At 49.0% G+C, this 17,635-nt stretch overlaps 1 long non-coding RNA gene across 3 annotated transcripts in view; it reads right to left on the minus strand.

The window, feature by feature from the left end:
* The window catches only part of LOC118527072 (uncharacterized), a 28,198-nt gene extending 13,110 nt beyond the window's left edge, over positions 1 to 15,088 (minus strand). The window contains exon 1 of one of the 3 annotated variants that reach the window (XR_004912949.2): positions 14,816 to 15,088. This is a non-coding gene — a long non-coding RNA (uncharacterized LOC118527072). The remainder of the gene's footprint in view (positions 1 to 14,815) is intronic. The other 2 variants (XR_004912947.2, XR_004912948.2) reach the window with 2 other exon arrangements.
* Positions 15,089 to 17,635: the final 2,547 nt, after the last annotated feature.

The following is a 17,635-nucleotide window of genomic DNA, read 5'->3' on the forward strand; positions in this document are numbered from 1 at the left end:
GGCGCCTGGGTGGCTCAGTCATTGAGCGTCTGCCTTCGGCTCGGGTTATGATCCTGGGGTCCTGGGATTGGGCTCCGCATCGGGCTCCCTGCTCCCTGGGAGGCCTGCTTTTCCCTCTCCCACTCCCCCTGCTTGTGTTCCTGCTCTCGCTGTCTCTCTCTCTGTCAAATAAATAAAATCTTTAAAAATAAAATAAAATAAAATAAAATAAAATAAAATAAAATAAAATAAAATTTCAGCAGGTTTTTTTGTTGTAGAAATTATCAAGTAGATTCTAAAATGTATATGGAAATGCAGACAAACTAGAAGAGCCAAAACAATTTTGAAAAACAGGAACAAAGTTGCAACACCTAATGTTACTTGATTTCAAGAATTACTGTAAGTCTGCAGTAATCAAGGCAGTGTGGAATTAACATAAGGATAGACGTATAGATCAATGAAACAGACTGAATTCCAAAAATCCATATGCATCCAATCAACTGATTTTGCCAAAGGTGCCGAGATGATTCAGTGGGGAAAGGAAGCTGGTAGAACATGTCTGTGCCAAAGAAGAAATGAACAGTGACCCCTACCTCACACCATATCAAAAACTCACTCCAAATTGATCAGAGACCTAAATGCAAAAACCAAAACTATGAAACTTCTAGAGAAGAGTATAAGAGAAAACCTCTGTGGCCTAGGGGTAGGCAAAAATTTCTTAAGACACACAAAAGCACAATTAATAAAAGCAATTAATTGATAAATAGGACTTCATCAAAATTTTAAACTTCTGTTCTTTGAAATATACTATTAAAAAATGAAACTGTAAGCAGCAAGCTTATAGAAAATATTCATTTTATGGATGTGTCTGTGTGTGTATGTGTGTTGTGTGTGTGCATCTCACAAAGAAATTATATCCAGAATAGATAAAGAACTCTTACAACTACATAATGAGAAGACAAATAACTCAGTAAAACATAGGCAAAAGAATCAGATAAATACTTCCCAAAAAAGAACACACAAATGACCAATATGCACATGAAAAGATGCTCAATATCTTTAGTTGACAGGGAAGTACAAATTGAAACTACAATAAGATATACACAGATTAGGAGCGCCTGGGTGGCGTCTGCCTTCGGCTCAGGTCATGATCTCAGGGTCCTGAGATCGAACCCCACGTCAGGCTCTCTGCTCAGCAGAGGAGTCTGCTTCTCCCTCTCCCTCCACCACTCATGCTCTCTCTCACACACCCTCTCTCTCTCTCTCTCTCAAATAGATAAATTAAATTAAATTAAAAAGATATACACAGGGAGCCTGGGTGGCTCAGTTGGTTAAGCGACTGCCTTCAGCTCAGGTCATGATCCTGGAGTCCCGGGATCGAGTCCCACATCGGGCTCCCTGCTCAGCGGGGAGTCTGCTTCTCCCTCTGACCCTCCCCCCTCTCATGCTCTCTCTATCTCATTCTCTCTCTTAAATAAATAAATAAAATCTTTAAAAAAAAAAAAGATATACACAGATTAGAATGGCTAAAATTAATGGTGATACAAAATGTTGGTGAGGATATGAAACAACTAGAACTCACATCCTCTGCTGGTAGGAGTATAAAATGGCACAGATACATTAGAAAAGTTTGGCAGTTTCTTACGAAGGTTAATATACACTGACCATTTGATCTAGCAATTCCACTAGCTTTTTACTTGAGATAAATGAAACACAAGTCCATACAAAGACTTTTTTTTTTTAAGATTTTATTTATTTATTTGACAGAGAGAGACACAGCGAGAGAGGGAACACAAGCAGGGGAAGTGGGAGAGGGAGAAGCAGGCTTCCCAAGGAGCAGGGAGCCCAGTGCGGGGCTCGATCCCAGGACCCTGGGACCATGACCTGAGCCAAAGGCAGACGCTTAACGACTGAGCCACCCAGGCGCCCCCATACAAAGACTTTTACATGAAGTTCATACCAGCTTTATTCATAATAGCCCCAAACTGAAAACAACCCAAATGTCATTGAACAGGAAAATTGGATCAGGGACTTCTCCTATATCTATGCAGAATACTACTCAGCAATAAAAAAGAAAAAATTACCAATGCATGTAATAATATAGATGAACATTGCAAACATTTTTGTTCAACAAAAGAAGCCAGGCACGAAAAGGAACATACTGTGTGGTTTCATTTACATGAAGTTCTAAACAGACAAAACCATCTATAGTGACAGAAAGCAGATGATTGGCCGGAGCAGAGCCCAAAAATGACCGCAAAGGGGCATGAGGAAAGATTTGGGGGGGGCAGAAAAATGTTCTATGACTCTGTTAGTGTTTTTTATTGTATGTGAATTATACCCCAATAAAATTGATTTTTTTTAAAAAAGACCGCCTGGGTTGGGGTGCCTGGGTGGCTCAGTCAGTTAAGTATCCGATTCTTGGTTTTGGCTGAGGTCGTGATCTCTGGGTTGTGAGATCGAGCCCCGGGTCGGGCTCCGCACTCAGCACAGAGTCAGCTTCAGACTCTCCCTCTCTCTCTGCCCCTCCCCACTGTGCTCTCTCTCTCTCTCTCTCTAAAATAAATCTTTAAAAAGAAAAAAAAAGAGAGAGAGAGAGACCACCTGGGTTGAATTCCTGGCTTTACCACTTACTAGCTGCATAATCTTGGGCACATTATTTCATTTTTCTGTGCCTCTATTTCCCCAACAGAAAAGTGACAATAGTAATAACAATAATACTTCCCTCATAGAATTTGTTTTGTTGGTTTATTGTTCTTGTTTTTTGAGTAGGCTCCGTGTCCCATGTGGGGCTCAAACCCATGACCCTGAGATCAAGAGTCACATGCTCCACTGACTGAGCCAGCCAGGTGCCTCATGTTTGTTAGGTTTTTGTTTCGTTTGGTTTTGTTTTGTTTCGTTAGATAAGCTCATAGGATTGTTGAAAGGATTAAATGAGCAAATGTATTACGAACCGTGGCAGTTAACCTCTAAGAAGGACTCCGATGGTTCCTGCCCCCGTGGAGTCCCCTCCACATTGAATAGACTGACCCGTGTAACCCATGAGATGTTGTCGAAAATTTTTGAGACTAGGTCAAAAAACTCATCGAGCCTTCTGCTCTTGGATCACTCTTTCTCAGGGAAGCCAGCCACCAAGTCATGAGGATTTTCAAGCAGCCCTGTGGAGAGGTCTGGATGGCAAGGAATTGAGAGCTTCTGCCAACAGCCAGCACCCGGGCACCAGCCATGGAAGGGGGCCAGCTGGATCCTTCATTCCCAGCTCAGCCTTCAGATGGCTGGCCAACAGCTTGACTACAACGTCAGGAGGCACCGTGAGTCAAAACCACCCAGCTGAGCTGCTCCCAATTCTTGACCCACAGAAATTGTGTGAGGTAAGAAATGTTCATAAGCTTTGAAACTGCTGAATTTGGGGGTAATTTGTCATGCACCAATGAACAACAAATACAAGCACAAATGGTAAGAGCTGACGTTTTTGAGCATTTATCCATGTGACCTACTATGACTACTGAGAGGTGAGAAACTGAATATCTTCCATTTACCTGTCTAGAACCACTCTCCACCCTCTTCCACTCGGCTCTGTGCCCACGGAGACTGACTTGTTCAGACTCAACAGTCTCCTATATCCTTTGGCTTTTAATCAGGTTTGGCCAATGGGGAGCCCCCAGGGAGATATGGAAAGGAGAAGGAAGCGTGAGGTCAGGATAGTTCTTCCTGCGCTCCCTCCCTGCAGGGCGCCTCTGGCTGGCGCTGTTCCTCAACAGAAGGTCACAGCTTCTCCCTCAAGGTGGTTCTCTCCGTACAACCCCTTCTGAGCCAGGGAACTGCTCCCTTGGCAGCCAGGTGTAGGAGGTAGGAGCTCTCACACTGTAACTTGCCCAGGAACGCGCTACCCTGGTGAATCCCTGACACCCTGCTGACACCTAACTAGTCCCTTTATTCAGCCTTCCTCAAGTTACCCAATTTGAGCGTGCCATCTGTTTCCTTCTGGGACAGACCGGCCACCCTAATTAAAATCCCCCTACTTTACAGAAGGAAGTAGAAATTCGAAGAGGACCAAGGAGATTACTCAGAAATACATGGAAAAGCAACAGGCCACCCAGAGGTGTGCTCTGCAGGCAATGGGCACTGAAGATGCTCGTTGAATGAATGAATGAATGAATGAATGACTTGGTGGGCGCCAGGAAGGACTCACTCGCCCTGCTTCCTCGAGGGCTATCGGTACTAAAACAGCATGTCAGCAGCTGAACTACTTCACCCAGACAACTGATAACCAGCTCCCCAGCCCAGCCCAGAGTTGGCTTCAGGAAGTCTTGCGTTGGAAGGATTAACACACAGCCTGGGACACCAAGGAAGCAGCCCCCCACCTCAGTGAGACTCAGGAGTTATTTTTGAAAAGCAAGCAAGGCCTGCGGGCGGCCCTGGCAGAGCGCAGAGCTGGAAGAGAGAGCCAGAAGCAGAGAGAACAGACAGATACAGCGGAGCCCACGCCCCGTCCCTGTGACGTCAGCCCCACGCACTGTGACATAACATGGCGGCGGCGGCGGGGAGGCGGGGGGGGGTGTCCTGCATCCCCTTGGGAATTTTTTTTATTAGCTGTGGCAAGATGCACATCCCATAAAATGTATCCTTGGGAATTTTTGAGCCACTCCCACCCAGGCTGAATGACCCTGGGGGATGAATTCCAACAGGAACAGGGAGTCAGATCACCAGCCAAAAATATCTGTGTCCAAATGGTGTGTGAGATTTTTGCTCAAGTCTGGAAAAATCCTAAAACTGAAGGGAGGGTCACTGCTATGAGGCAGAGTCAGGGGCCAAGGATCAGGAAAGAGTGGGCAGCCTTCACCCCGACCAAACAGCAGGAAGGCAGGGGAGGGCTGTGGAGCAGGGGAGGAGATGAGCTGAGCGGAGAGCAGGTGTTGGGGCTGGAGTCTGAGCTGAGGGCTGCAGGGGGCAGAGAGCGAGCAGCCCGAACGGTAGCTAATGAACCCTGCAGTCCGTGGGAGAGGTGTGTGCAACGGGGTGGGGGGTGGATGGGGAGGTCAGAGGCAGCCATCAAGGCCCCAAAATAACTCCTGCTTCTGCTGGGAGGCTCTGGAACTAATCAAGATGGGGATAATCCAAAAATCCATCAGACGGAGGGTGCTGAGAGGGCTTGTGTCTCCAAGCAGGGATTGGAGGGGAGGGACCTTAACAAAAAGATGTGCTTTGCAGTGAGGAGTTGTCCTAGAAGATGGCGCCGACAGGAAAGCAAGGTCTCCCCAGCGTCCCGTCTCTGGAGCGCCGGCCGCACGCCCAGCGCTGTAGCATCTGGCTAAGGACGTGAGCCCTGAAGTCAGCCTGCCTGGGTTTGAATCCCTGCTCTATTTCTTGCTGGCTGTGCGATCTTGGGCAAGTCACTTTTTCCCCCACTCTGAGCCTGCCTCCTTACCTGGAAAATGGGGATAAAACTCATACCTGCCCCCATAGGGTAGGTGAGAATAAGAGCTCAATGTATGAGAACGTTTAATAGGATCTTCCCAGCAACCCCGAGGAGACAGGGTGGTAGGCTTCCATCCCCTCATCTTACCAGGGGGCAAACTGAGGCTCAGAGAGCCCAAAGCTACGTGGTTAATAAGTAGAAGTGTCAGGAGCCTGATTCAGGTCAGTCTAAGTCAGAAGCTGCCCCGGCCCCGCCTCACTAGTGTATAGACAGGGCCCACCCCTCACCCACTACCTCTCTCCAGGCCCCATGTAGGAAGGCAGATCCAGCGTGGACATTGGAAACAGTCTCCAGGTGACACATGTAGGGTCCACTGGGGAGAACATTGCCTTCGACTCACTATATGACCTTGGCTGAGTCCTTTCCCCTCTCTGGGCCTCTGACTCCTCAGTTGCTGAACAAGGGGCTGGTAGCAGGTGATTGTAGTCCTGGAAAGTCTAGGTTCTCGCTTGCTGTTCTCTCCCAGTGCCTGGTGCAAGAGGCAGTGAGGAAGGGAGTAAGAAAGAGGCTTGGGGGGCGCCTGAGTGGCTCAGTCGTTAAGCGTCTGCCTTCGGCTCAGGTCATGGTCCCGGGGTCCTGGGATTGAGCCCCGCCTCGGGCTCCCTGCTCAGTGGGGAGTCTGCTTCTCCCTCTCTCGCTCCCCCTGCTTGTGTTCCCTCTCTCTCTGTGTCTCTCTCTATCAAATAAATAAAATTTTTAAAAAAAGAAAGAGACTTGGGCAGGGGTGCCCGGGTGGCTGAGTCGGTTAAGCGTCCGACTCTTGATTTTCAGCTCAGGTTATAATCTCAGAGTCGTGAGATCAAGCCCCTCGTTGGGCTCCCTGCTCAGCTCAGAGTCTGCTTGAGATTCTCTCTCTCCTTCTGCCCCTCTCCCCAGCTCGCTCATATGCACGCATGCACACTCTCTCTCAAATAAATAAATAAAATCTTTAAAAGAAAAGAAACGAGACCTGGGCAGCCAGAAAGCAGTGTTTCCTTCATGTTCCCTTCCCTTCCTCTGGGGAATGGGTCTAGGCAGAGGGAAGAGCAAATGCAAAGCGCAGGAGATGAGAGCAGGCATGGCATGTCTGGAGGGCTGCAAGCAGAATGATCTAGGAGCCCCATTAATTCATCCACTCGATGATTTAACCAATGTTCATTACCGTGAGCCAGACATTGTTCTAGGCACTGGGGACACAGCAGTGAACAACACAGATGAAACCACCATCTTTAGGGAGCTCACATTCTAATTGGGGGAAATGGGGAAAACCAAGTAAACACCACCAACCAGGATAATTTCAGGATGGGACAAGTGCTCTATGCATGATAGCAAATATTTGTAAAGCACCTAATAGGGGCCAAGCATTGTGAGCAGGTGTTAAATAATGTCATCTTTACTACAATCCCATGGGGTACGTGCAATTATCACCACCCCCATTTTACAGCTGGGGAAACTGGCACTCAAGTTGCCCAGGGCCACACAGCTAGGAGCATCTCAGCATTACTGAGATTCAAACCCAGGCCATCTGGCTCCATTGTGAGGACATCGTGGGGACATCGTGAGGACAGCATTAAATAGGGCAATTCATTCAGGGAAAAACACTCTAAAGAGGTAAAATTTGAGCTGAGACACATAATAAGACACCAGCCATGGGAAGTCCAGGAGGCAGAAGGTTCCAGATGGAAGCAACACTGAGTGCAAAGGCCCTGAGGCAGCTAGGGGCTTCCCAGGTTGGAAGAGGAAGAAGGAGGCCAGTTTCCGATGGAGCGGAGGGACAGAACAGGTCAGAGGGGCGCAGGGCAGACACGTGGAGGGAGGGAGGGAAGAGATGCAGGAGACGCGCCCAGGATCTTCTCAGCTGGGATGCCGAGAAGCTCGGTCTAAAGCGGTTCTGACAGGCGTGGCACTCTCCTCTCCTCGCTTCAGGCCAATCTGGTCCAGGCAGAGCTGAGCTTTCCCCCAGGGTCTATTGCTGGGAAAGAGCTTCAGCTGGGCTGCCTGCCTACTGTTTATCTGCTGCCACACCTCCACTGGGCGGCCACCTCCATGACTGACGGGGACCGGAAGGAAGGACTCCTCTCATGTCTCACAGCCAGTCCTAAATCCACATCCTCCCTGCCCTTGGGCTCCCCACAGACCCACCCATGAGGGCCTCCTGGCCTCCAGCAGAGGCTAAACTGTCTTGCCCCTGCCCTCAGGGATCCCCTAGGCCTGAGTCTAGTCCAAGCCAAGTGAGAGGGTGGACTGTTCCTCAGCCTGGCCTAGTCCTATAGGCCAGAGTTAGAATCCACATTCCATCTCATGTGATCTTGGGCAAGTGGCTTCACCTCTGTAAGCCTCAGTATCCTCATCCAAAAAATGGGAATAATGCCTCATAGGATCACTGTGAGAATTAAATATAACGGGCCCAAGAGGGAGTTTTCTGGGGGCTGGAAATGGACTATAGTTTTACCTGGGAGGTGGTATATATAAAATTTAATGAACTGTGCACTTTAGGTTTGTTTGTTTTATACTATGACCATTATAGCTCAGTTTTTAAAAAAGTGTTAAGTGTCTGGCCCATGGTTCGTGCCACACAAATGTTACCTAGTGTATTAGGTGTCCCATAACTATCTGTTGAATGGATGAAAACTTCAGTGTCCTTCCATACTTCATTTATCATGTATGTGATTTCCGATGCTCTCGGTGCCTGGATGCTAAAGGAGCTCAAACTCATCATGTTCAGGACTGAGTTCTTCCCTTCACCTAAGTCTTCCCCATCTGCCCAGATCAGAAATGTAGATGTCACTCTGCCCGCCCTCTCCTCTTCCCTCCTTCCCCAACCCCTCACAGCTAATCCACCACCAAAACTGTCTCCAAAGATAAACCCCAACAATTCCTTCCCCTCGCTGAAAGGGCATGCTGACCTCCAGTCAAGAGAAAGAGCTTAACCACATGAAAAAGAATGAAATTGGACCCCTACCTCACTCCATAGACAAAAATTAACTTAATGGATCAATGACCTAAATGTAAGAGTTAAAATGACAAAACAATTCATAAGGGTAAATATTCATGACCTCAGATTTGGCCATGGGTTCTTAGATTTGACACCAAAAGCACAAGCAACAAAAGAAAAATAGATAAATGGGATGAAAAGTAAAAATTTGTGTGCATCAAAGGACATTATCAAGAAAGTCAAAGGGGGCGCCTGGCTGGCCCAGTTGGCACAGAATATGACTCTCAATCTCAGGGTCATGAGCTCAAGCCCCACATTGGGCATGAAGCTTACTTAAATTTTAAAAAAAGAAAAAGTGAGGGGCACCTGGATGGCTCAGTCGGTCAGGTGTCCGACTCGATATCAGCTCAGGTCTTGATCTCAGGGTTGTGAGTTCAGCCCCAGAGCTGGGCCCCATGCTGGGTGTGGAGCCTACTTAAAAAAACAAGGATGCCTGGGGAGCTCAGTCGGTTAAGTATCTGCCTTCAGCTCAGGTCATGATCTTGGGGTCCTGGGATGGAGCCCCGTGTGGGGAAATCCCTGTTCAGCAAGGAGTGTGCTTCTCCCTCTCCCTCCGCCCCTTCTGCCTCCCAGCTCATGCTCTCTCTCTCTCAAATAAATAAATAAAATCTTAAAAAAAAAAAAAAAAAAACAGTGAAAAGGCAGCCTACAGAATGGGAGGAAACATTTGCAAATCATATATCTGATAAAGGTTTAGTATCCAGAATATTTAAAAAAAAAACAAACTCTTAAGAACTCAGCAACAAAAAAACAAACAACCCAAGTAAGTAAAGGACAAAGAAAATATACTAAAGGCCAAAAAGCACATGAAAAAATGTTCCACATCAGTGGTAACTAAGCAAACGCAAATCAAAACCAAAATGAGATACTACCTCCCATCTACTAGAATGGCTTTAACAAAAATAAAAATATACAGAAAATAGTAAATGTCAGCAAGGATGTGGAGAAATAGGGACCCTCATACATGCTGGTGGAAATGTAAAATGTTCAGCCACCGTGGAAAACAGCTTGGTGGTCCCTCAAAAAGTTAAACATAGAGTGACCATATGACCCAGCAATTCCATTTCTAGGTATATACCCAAAAGAATGTAAAACAGAAACTCAAACAGGTATTTATATACTGATGTTCATAGCAGCATGATTCACATTATGGTAGAAACAACCCAAATGTCTATCAACAGATGAATGAATAAACAAATCATGGTCTATCCATACAATGGAAAATTATTCAGCCATAAAAAGGAGTGAAGCACCCATGTATGCAACTTGGATGAACCTTGAAAACATGATGCTCAGTGAAAGAAGCCGGACAGGAAAGTTCTCATTTATAGGATTCCTTTTGCATGAAATACCCGGAATAGGCAAATCCACAGGGACAGAAAGCAGGTTGTCAGAGACTGGGGAGCGGGAGACGGGGAGTAATGGCAAAATGGGGATGGAGTGTTCTTATGAGGTGATTAAAAAGTTGAAATTAGGGAGAGATGTTGGTTGCAAAACATTGTGAATGCACTAAATCCCACTAAACTGTACAGAAGAAGGAGGAGGAGAAAGAGGAAGGAAGGGGAGGAGAAGGAGGAGGAGGAAGAGAGGAAGAAGTGCTGTTTCCCCTAATCCTTAAATCGGGCTGGTCTTAGGGCTGGGTTTCACCAACAGGACGCAGCAGAAGTCATGTTTCTGAGACTTTTGAGCCGAGGCCTTAACAAGCCCGACAGCGTCTGTTTCTCAGAAGCCACCTGCTACGGCCGTGAGAACCGCGTGGAGGGGAGCTGGGGCCCCCCAGCCACCAGCCCCTGCTGAACTCCCAGCCGGCAGCCAGCCATGAGGGTGAGGCCATTGTGGAGCCCTCCGGCCACCCCAGTGTCCCCCCGGCTGTCACCACATGAAGCACCCTCGGAGAATCCTAAAAAAATAAGTTGTTGCTTTAAGCCACTAAGTTTGGGGGTGATTTATTACACAGCAATACATAACCAATTCTACATCTAAAAACTTCACAAAGCGCCCGTGGCTCTCCACGCCCACCCCCAGCACCGGAGGCCAAGTCTCTCGTCTCCCTCCAGGCAGCTGCTGCCTCCTCACTGGCTCCCCTCCTTCAGTTCAGCCTCTTGAGGTTCACCCTCCTCCAAAGCCGGAGGGAAACTTCTAGCCTTCCAGATAGCAGCCAAGCCCGTTAGTGTGGGCAGCAAGGCCCTGAATGACCCAAGCCCATCCATCTCTGCAGTCCCGGCGCCCTTCACCCACACCTCCAGCCCCTACCACTCACACTTCCTATAACCCAGCACTACCACAAGCTGTCCATCTACCCAGAACACTCTTTCCTACTCCCCTTCTCTTCTCCTGGCTCTCTTTTGCCTCTGGGCCTCAGCTCAGACATCACCACCTCCAGGAAGCCTTCCCTGATCTCCCAGACTGAGTTAGGTACCTCCTCAGGGTACCTTGTCCCCTCTCTAACCCTCATCACAGTAGCTGCCTCTGAATTGTTGTTGACATTTCGCCGCGCTGTGAGCAATTTCAGGGTAGGAACAAAGTCGTCTTTGTGTTCTCAGAGCCTAGTACAGGCCTGGGACATAGCAAGTACCCAGGGAAACCCAGGGGAATTAGGGAGTGCGGGCTGGGAACCCCCTCACATCTCATACGGGACAGTGTTGGGGCCAGAATAATGACTGTCAAGGCTGGGAGAGTGGAGCCCTCCCATATGCCCAAAGCCTGACTGCGCGAACAGAACGACTTGTCTGACTCATCTGTCTCCCCAGTAAAGAGACAGTGACATGCAGTGGCTCCTTGTATGAGCTATGTAGGCGGGCAGCTCGGGGTTCAAATCCTGACTCTGCTACCTCCTGGCTGTGTGACCCTGAAGAAGTGACTTCACCTCTCTGGGCACACTTCCCTCATCTGTGATAATGGCGCCTCATAGAGAGGTATCAATGAGATGATATCGGTAAAAATGCTTAGCTCAGGAACTGGCCCATGGCAGGCTCTCTGAAAGGTAACTGGTCTCTTCTTGCCACACGGTGAGCTGCAGGATCCAGGCCTAGCACAGTGCCTGGCATATGGTGGCTGTTCAGCCAATGCCTTAGGAATGAATGAGGAAGGGGTCTGGTGATAAGACAATAATAATCATAACAGCACACAAGTATTAACTCTTTCAGTCTTCGCTACTACTAAAGGAGGTGGGTACTGTTACGCTGTGCATTTTACAGGTAATGAGACTGAGGCCCAAGAGCACGCAGGTCTTCAGGAGTGGAGGTTAGATTTGGATCGAGACAGTCTGAGCCCTTTCACCCTCCAACCACCACCCAGACTGCCTCTCAACACCCTGCTTCACCCTCCAACCACCACCCAGGCCTGCTTCTCCTGTCAGCTTGGCTTCTCAAAGCAGCTTTGTGGTCCCAAGCACATGAATCTCTCTCTGGGCCTCAGTTTCCCCACCTGCCAAGAGAGAACTGTAGGAGCCAGGAGCCAGTGTGGAATCCAGGCCCAAGCCACTCTGGCCGGGGCTGGGGACCTGCTGAGCAGCCAGCCCCGGCCAGGGCCATATTTTCCATGGGCTGGACTGTCACAGGAGGTCACTGCATATTGACCGCTGCACTATCTCCCCACGTTGGGAGGAGTCTGGCCTCTGCTTATTCCTGTCCCCCTCCCCAGGGCCCCTGAGGAAAGCTGAGGCGGCCACCCCCAGATGTCTATTCCTGTCCCTGGCCTAGCGCCGTGCTGGGGAAGCAACAGCTATTTTGAGGCCCTTCTCCCTCCAAGCATAAGCGGTGGGAAGGCGCTGGGAACATCCCGAACTAGGAGGCCGCCCGTCGCAGCCTCACCCTGGATCTGGGCCACACCAGCCCTGCGGCTCTGCCCCTTCTTCCAGCTCTTGGCGATGTGATCGGTTCTGATCACAGCCACCACGGTGGGATAACCCCGGAGAACCAGTTCCCAAGGACTTCCGCTAGAGGCTGGAGCACAGGGAGGCCGGGCCTTGCCCTTTCGGGGAAGGACTGGAGCATGCACAGCTGGACATGCCAGCTGCGAGGAGGAACTGCTCTGAGCTTGAAATCGGGGAAGACAATGTTCAGGGCAATAATATAAAAATACCTAACATTTCTTGAGCGCTTGTGATGAGACAGGCCCTGTTCCAAGCACTTGACATGGAGGTAAGTCTTTTAATCCTCACAAAGAGGAAAACCTCGCTGAGGTTTGGAGAGGGTAAGTGACTTGCCCAAGGTCACACAGAGGGTGAGTGGCTGAGTCAGGACTTGAACACAGGCAAGCTGGCCCCGGCGTCCATGCTTTTAACCCTCTGAACCTTGTTTTTCTTCCCTCTGAATCTTGCAAGCCCGGGGGGCTAATATAAATTAAGGGAATGAGCGCTGGCTTGAGAGCCAACCCCCTCTTGTCATCCCCAGTCACGTGGCTGCCAGCCCATGCAGGGAGTTCAAACTTCCTCATCTACAAAATGAGGATGATATTACCCACTCCCAGGGTTGAGGTAAGGACTAGCAATAACATGCTTTGGGGACTCAGAAATGCCTCTAAATTATGAAACGAACACGTGCACCTGGTAAAACAGAATGGTACAAAAGGGGACCCAGGAAAAAGGGAGTTCCCCTCCTACTCCACACCTTTAATTCTTCTCCCCAGAGGCAACTTCCGCCCATTGCTTTTGGGTCACTTTTTGGAAATTCTCCATGCACATAAAGACAGAGAAGTTATATTCGCATAGGGATTTAGAATATGGGCTGCCTGGTACTGCTGCTTACTATCTATGTGAAGCTTGGGCAAGTCACCTGTTCCCTCTGGGACTCCCTTTCCTCACCTGTAAATGAGTTACTAAAATTAAAGTATCTCATGTAAAGGGTAGCTGTGAGGGTTAAATGAGTCAATCTATATAAAGTGTTTAGAACATTCTCTGGCACACGGTGTCCGAAAGATATACACATACAGTGGATCCTTTCTGATAGACATTGAGATAGCCTCGTGCTATCAGAAACAATACTGCAAGACGCATCCTCATTCACCTGTCATTTGGCACAACTGCAAGAATCTCTGTGGGATAAATTCCTGGCAGAGAAATTGCTGGGTCAAACCGCAGTGCCCTTGTAATTTCAATTAATGTTTGGATGAGTGAACCCTCGCGGCAGGCAGGGAAGAGGGAAGGAGGTCCACGAGGCAGTGAGGACGAGGGAGGAGTGAGATGCAGTGTTCTGTCTCTGAGGCCCAGAGGGGGCCATGTCTGCCCCCCTGGAACCTGAAGGATGCAGCAGCTCCCTAAGCCCCTGGCCAAGCAGATGGAGGGTTGAATTTTAGACAAATTGTTCCCATAAATGTTTTACAGGGAATTGGTTGATTGGATTAGAAGGGCAGGTGCCCCTAATGAGCAGCAGCTGCTTAACAAAATGCTGCAGCAGATACAATTTCCCTTTACCACCACCCACCATGGTAGCAAGCATCCACACCCTGGTAGGGACCCTTGGATGCCCATGTCACCTCAGAATGACACCCCAATCGGGTTCGCCTTCTCTGAACATCCTTCTAGGTCCCAGACATCCCAGAAGAGATAGAGAGCAAGGGGTTAAGAGCACAGGTGTGGGGGGGAGACAAAAAAGGTCTTTTGTCTGCTGACATTACATTGTGACCTTGGACAAGTCATTTGCTCCTTGACCTCAGAGAAGGTTGTCCTGAGGGCTAAGTGAAAGTGCTTACACAGTGCCTGGCACACAGTGAGAGCCTGATACATGGAAGCCCCGAAGATACAGATGAAGAATAAAAGCAGCTACTCTCCAGGGCACCTGGGTGGCTCAGTTGGTTAGGCAACTGCCTTTGGCTCAGGTCGTGATCCTGGAGTCCGGGGATCGAGTCCCACATCGGGCTCCCCGCTCAGCGGGGAGTCTGCTTCTCCCTCTGACCCTCCCCCCTCTCATGCTCTCTCTATCTCATTCTCTCTCTCAAATAAATAAATAAAATCTTTTAAAAAAGCAGCTACTCTGGACCCCACCCCAGAAGAGCCTGGGAACAAGGTACACAGCGGTGGCCCCCCATCTCCATCTAAAGAGAGCGATTTAGCATTTGCCCCAACCACGTCCTAGGGAATGTTCCAGATGTCCCAGTCTGGAAAATGAGATGTGTGACTTATGTTTCCAAGTAAGTTTTAAAGTTCCAAAGCTAATAATTCCATTTTGTGTCTGATCCAAAAGAGCAAATGGGAACTCAAGTGAGAAGAAGGCACTGGAAGGAAGTTTCCCAAGCACCCCCACCTTCCCCTTATTGATCTGATCTAGGATCTGCCCTTTCAGAGAAGTCCCAGGAGTAACAACAGCAAGTACCCCCACCGATCAGGTAAGTGCCCAGGTTCGGGGTCAGATCGCGATTGGCCTCTTCCCGCCTGAGTTCTGTACCTGTGAGTTCGAGCCTCGGCGGCCCTCCTCCCCGTAGGGTGGGGATCACTCGGGCGCGGCGGTGGAGGTTCGAGGGGCGACTGCGGGCGAGCGCCCCGCCCCCGCCCGGCAGGCATCCCGGGGACCCGCGCCACCGAGGCGCAGGCGCGTGGCCGCCGCCGAGCGCGTCCACGCCTCCACGGGCGGATTCCCTCGCGGCCTCCCGCGCCGCGCGGCGGGGACCCGGGTGATTGCAAACAGCCGCCGGCCTCATTAGGAGACGTGTAATTAGCGGCTGGCGGAGCCGGAGCCGGCGCGGGCTAATTACGGCGGGGAGGGGCTGCGCCGCCCACGCCTCCGCCCCGGCCGCCGGGCCACCGCGGGTGTCTGGACGCCCCGTGCGGCCGGCGGGGGGAGCCGGACCCGGTCCCGAGGAGGGGAGGCCCGGGACTGCCCCAGTGTGCTTGCTCCCGGGGCTACGCCGGGGCCGGGGAGGAGCAGACCATTCACTCAAAACGGCGTGTACCGGGCGCTCCCCGTGTCGGGCGTTTCGCCCACGCTATCCCGCTTCTCTCCGGTTCACTCGCGAGCGAGGGGCCACCGTCACCCTGTTGCACAGATGAGGAAACTGAGGTCTAGGGACGTGAATTAGCCTCCCCGGCAGCAAGTGGCTGGAAAATAGAGAGGGGACAGGCAAAACCGTGCACAGGACAGCAGCTGCTGCGTGGGCGAGAGTAAGGACTCGAGCCGGATGGCCTTGAGTTCGAATTCTAATCCAGCTCCTTACTGGATGTGACTCTGAGCCCCAACCGCATCAATAAAATGGGCGTGGTGTTGGGATTAAGCGAGTTGAAAGCTAGGAAGCGTTGGTGTTATTTTAGGGACGCGAGGCGCAGGAAGGGGTGCTCTGAGGCTCTTCTCCGCGCACAACGGGCCTCTGACGCCCCCTGCTGGCCAAAGGGGGACGCTGGCGAGACCGTTTTTGGATAAACAGGTTGTTTTGGGATGAGGAGAAAGCGTAGGCACAGGTCCCTCGGCAGGGCCACTGCCCTCCCGCCTCATCCCTTCTTTATGGTGGCAAAGAGTTGAGAGATGAGGAAATTGAGGATTCATTCCAGACTTTGCAAATACTTGGCCTCCCTTCATGGAACTCACAGGGCCAGCCAATTCCACAATTCTACAAATAGGGATAGGTATAAAGATCCAATTACAAAGCTGTGAACCAGCGTGCTGGGTATAACAAAAAAAATCTGGAACTAATTTGAATGTCTATCGTGGGAATACTGACCAATTTAGCAGTGTTATATCTGTGCAGCTGAAAAACAACATTGCAGAATGGTTGACATGAAAACATAGTCAAACAAGAACGAATCTTACAGACGTTATGTTGAGCAAAAGGAGCCACACACACACACACACACACACACACAAACATATTGTTGGATTTTTATATAAAGTTCAAGAACAGGGGCGCCTGGGTGGCTCAGTTGGTTAAGCGGCTGCCTTCAGCTCAGGTCATGATCCCAAGGTCCTGGGATCCCAGCCCAGAATAGGGCTCCCTGCTCAGCGGGGAGTCTGCTTCTCCCTCTCCCTCTGCCCCTCCCCCCTGCTCGTGCTCTGTCGCACTCTCTCTCAAATAAATTTAAAAAATAAAATCTTTAAAAATAAATAAAGTTCAAGAACAGGCAAAGTTGATCTTATGATAGAATTCAAAACAGAGGCTACTTCTGGGAAGGTTTTGACTGGGAAGAGAGCAAGGAGCCTTCTTGGGTGTGGAAATGCTCCCTATTAATATGGGTGGTAGTTACAAAAGTCTACACATATGTAAAAATTCATTAAGCCTTGGGGCGCCTGGGTGGCTCAGTTGGTTGAGCGACTGCCTTCGGCTCAGGTCATGATCCCGGAGTCCTGGGATCGAGTCCCGCATCGGGCTCCCGGCTCGGCAGGGGGTCTGCTTCTCCCTCTGACCCTATCCCCTCTCATGCTGTTTCTCTCTCTCTGTCAAATAAATAAATAAACAAAATCTTTAAAAAAAAAAAAAAAAAAATTCATTAAGCCTTACACTTAATATGTATTTTATGCATAGTACACCTCAATAATTCAGTTGTAAAAAAAAGATACTCAAGCAAAAAAAAAAAAGTGCTAAACAGTTTGATCCTATTCATAATAAGAAAATAAAAGGAAAAATATAATTAATCATGGAGCAGCAGTTCTAAGTTTTTTGTCTCAGGACCCCTTTACGTTCTTAAATTATTGAGGATCCCAAAGAGCTTTTGTTTTTATAGGATATATTGATACTTATCATGAATATTAAAACTGAGAAATGCAAAGATTCCAAGTAAACAAATAAAATTGAGAAGTGTTTAAAACAAAATAGAAAATCCCATTAGCCATCAGAGTGATAATGTCAGCACATGTCACATAGTCTCTGGAAAACTTTACTGTCCACTCTGAGAAAGTGAAAAAGGCAAATAACATCTTAGTATTATTATGACAGTAATTTGACATTAGGGACACCTGGAAAGAGTCTCAGAAAACCCAGTGGTCCCTGGACCTCACTTTGAGACCCGATGGCACAGGGGGAAAGAAAAGGAAGAAAATACACTACATGATAAATTATCTCCCGGTGCTGAGATTATAATTTTTTATTTCCTTCTTTGTACTTTTTTTTAAAAGTAAAATATAACAACCACGAATTGTTTCTGCAAACAAAAGCCGAGGCAATATACATGTTTCCATAAGATTGTTGAAAGACCCAAACAGTAATAATACATTTGGCTGTACGAAAAAATTAAACAGAGCTCTAACCTGAAACTAAGGGTCCGATGTACCGTGTCAATC

The sequence above is a fragment of the Halichoerus grypus genome, chromosome 13 (assembly GCF_964656455.1).
Source record: "Halichoerus grypus chromosome 13, mHalGry1.hap1.1, whole genome shotgun sequence".
NCBI lineage: Eukaryota > Metazoa > Chordata > Mammalia > Carnivora > Phocidae > Halichoerus > Halichoerus grypus.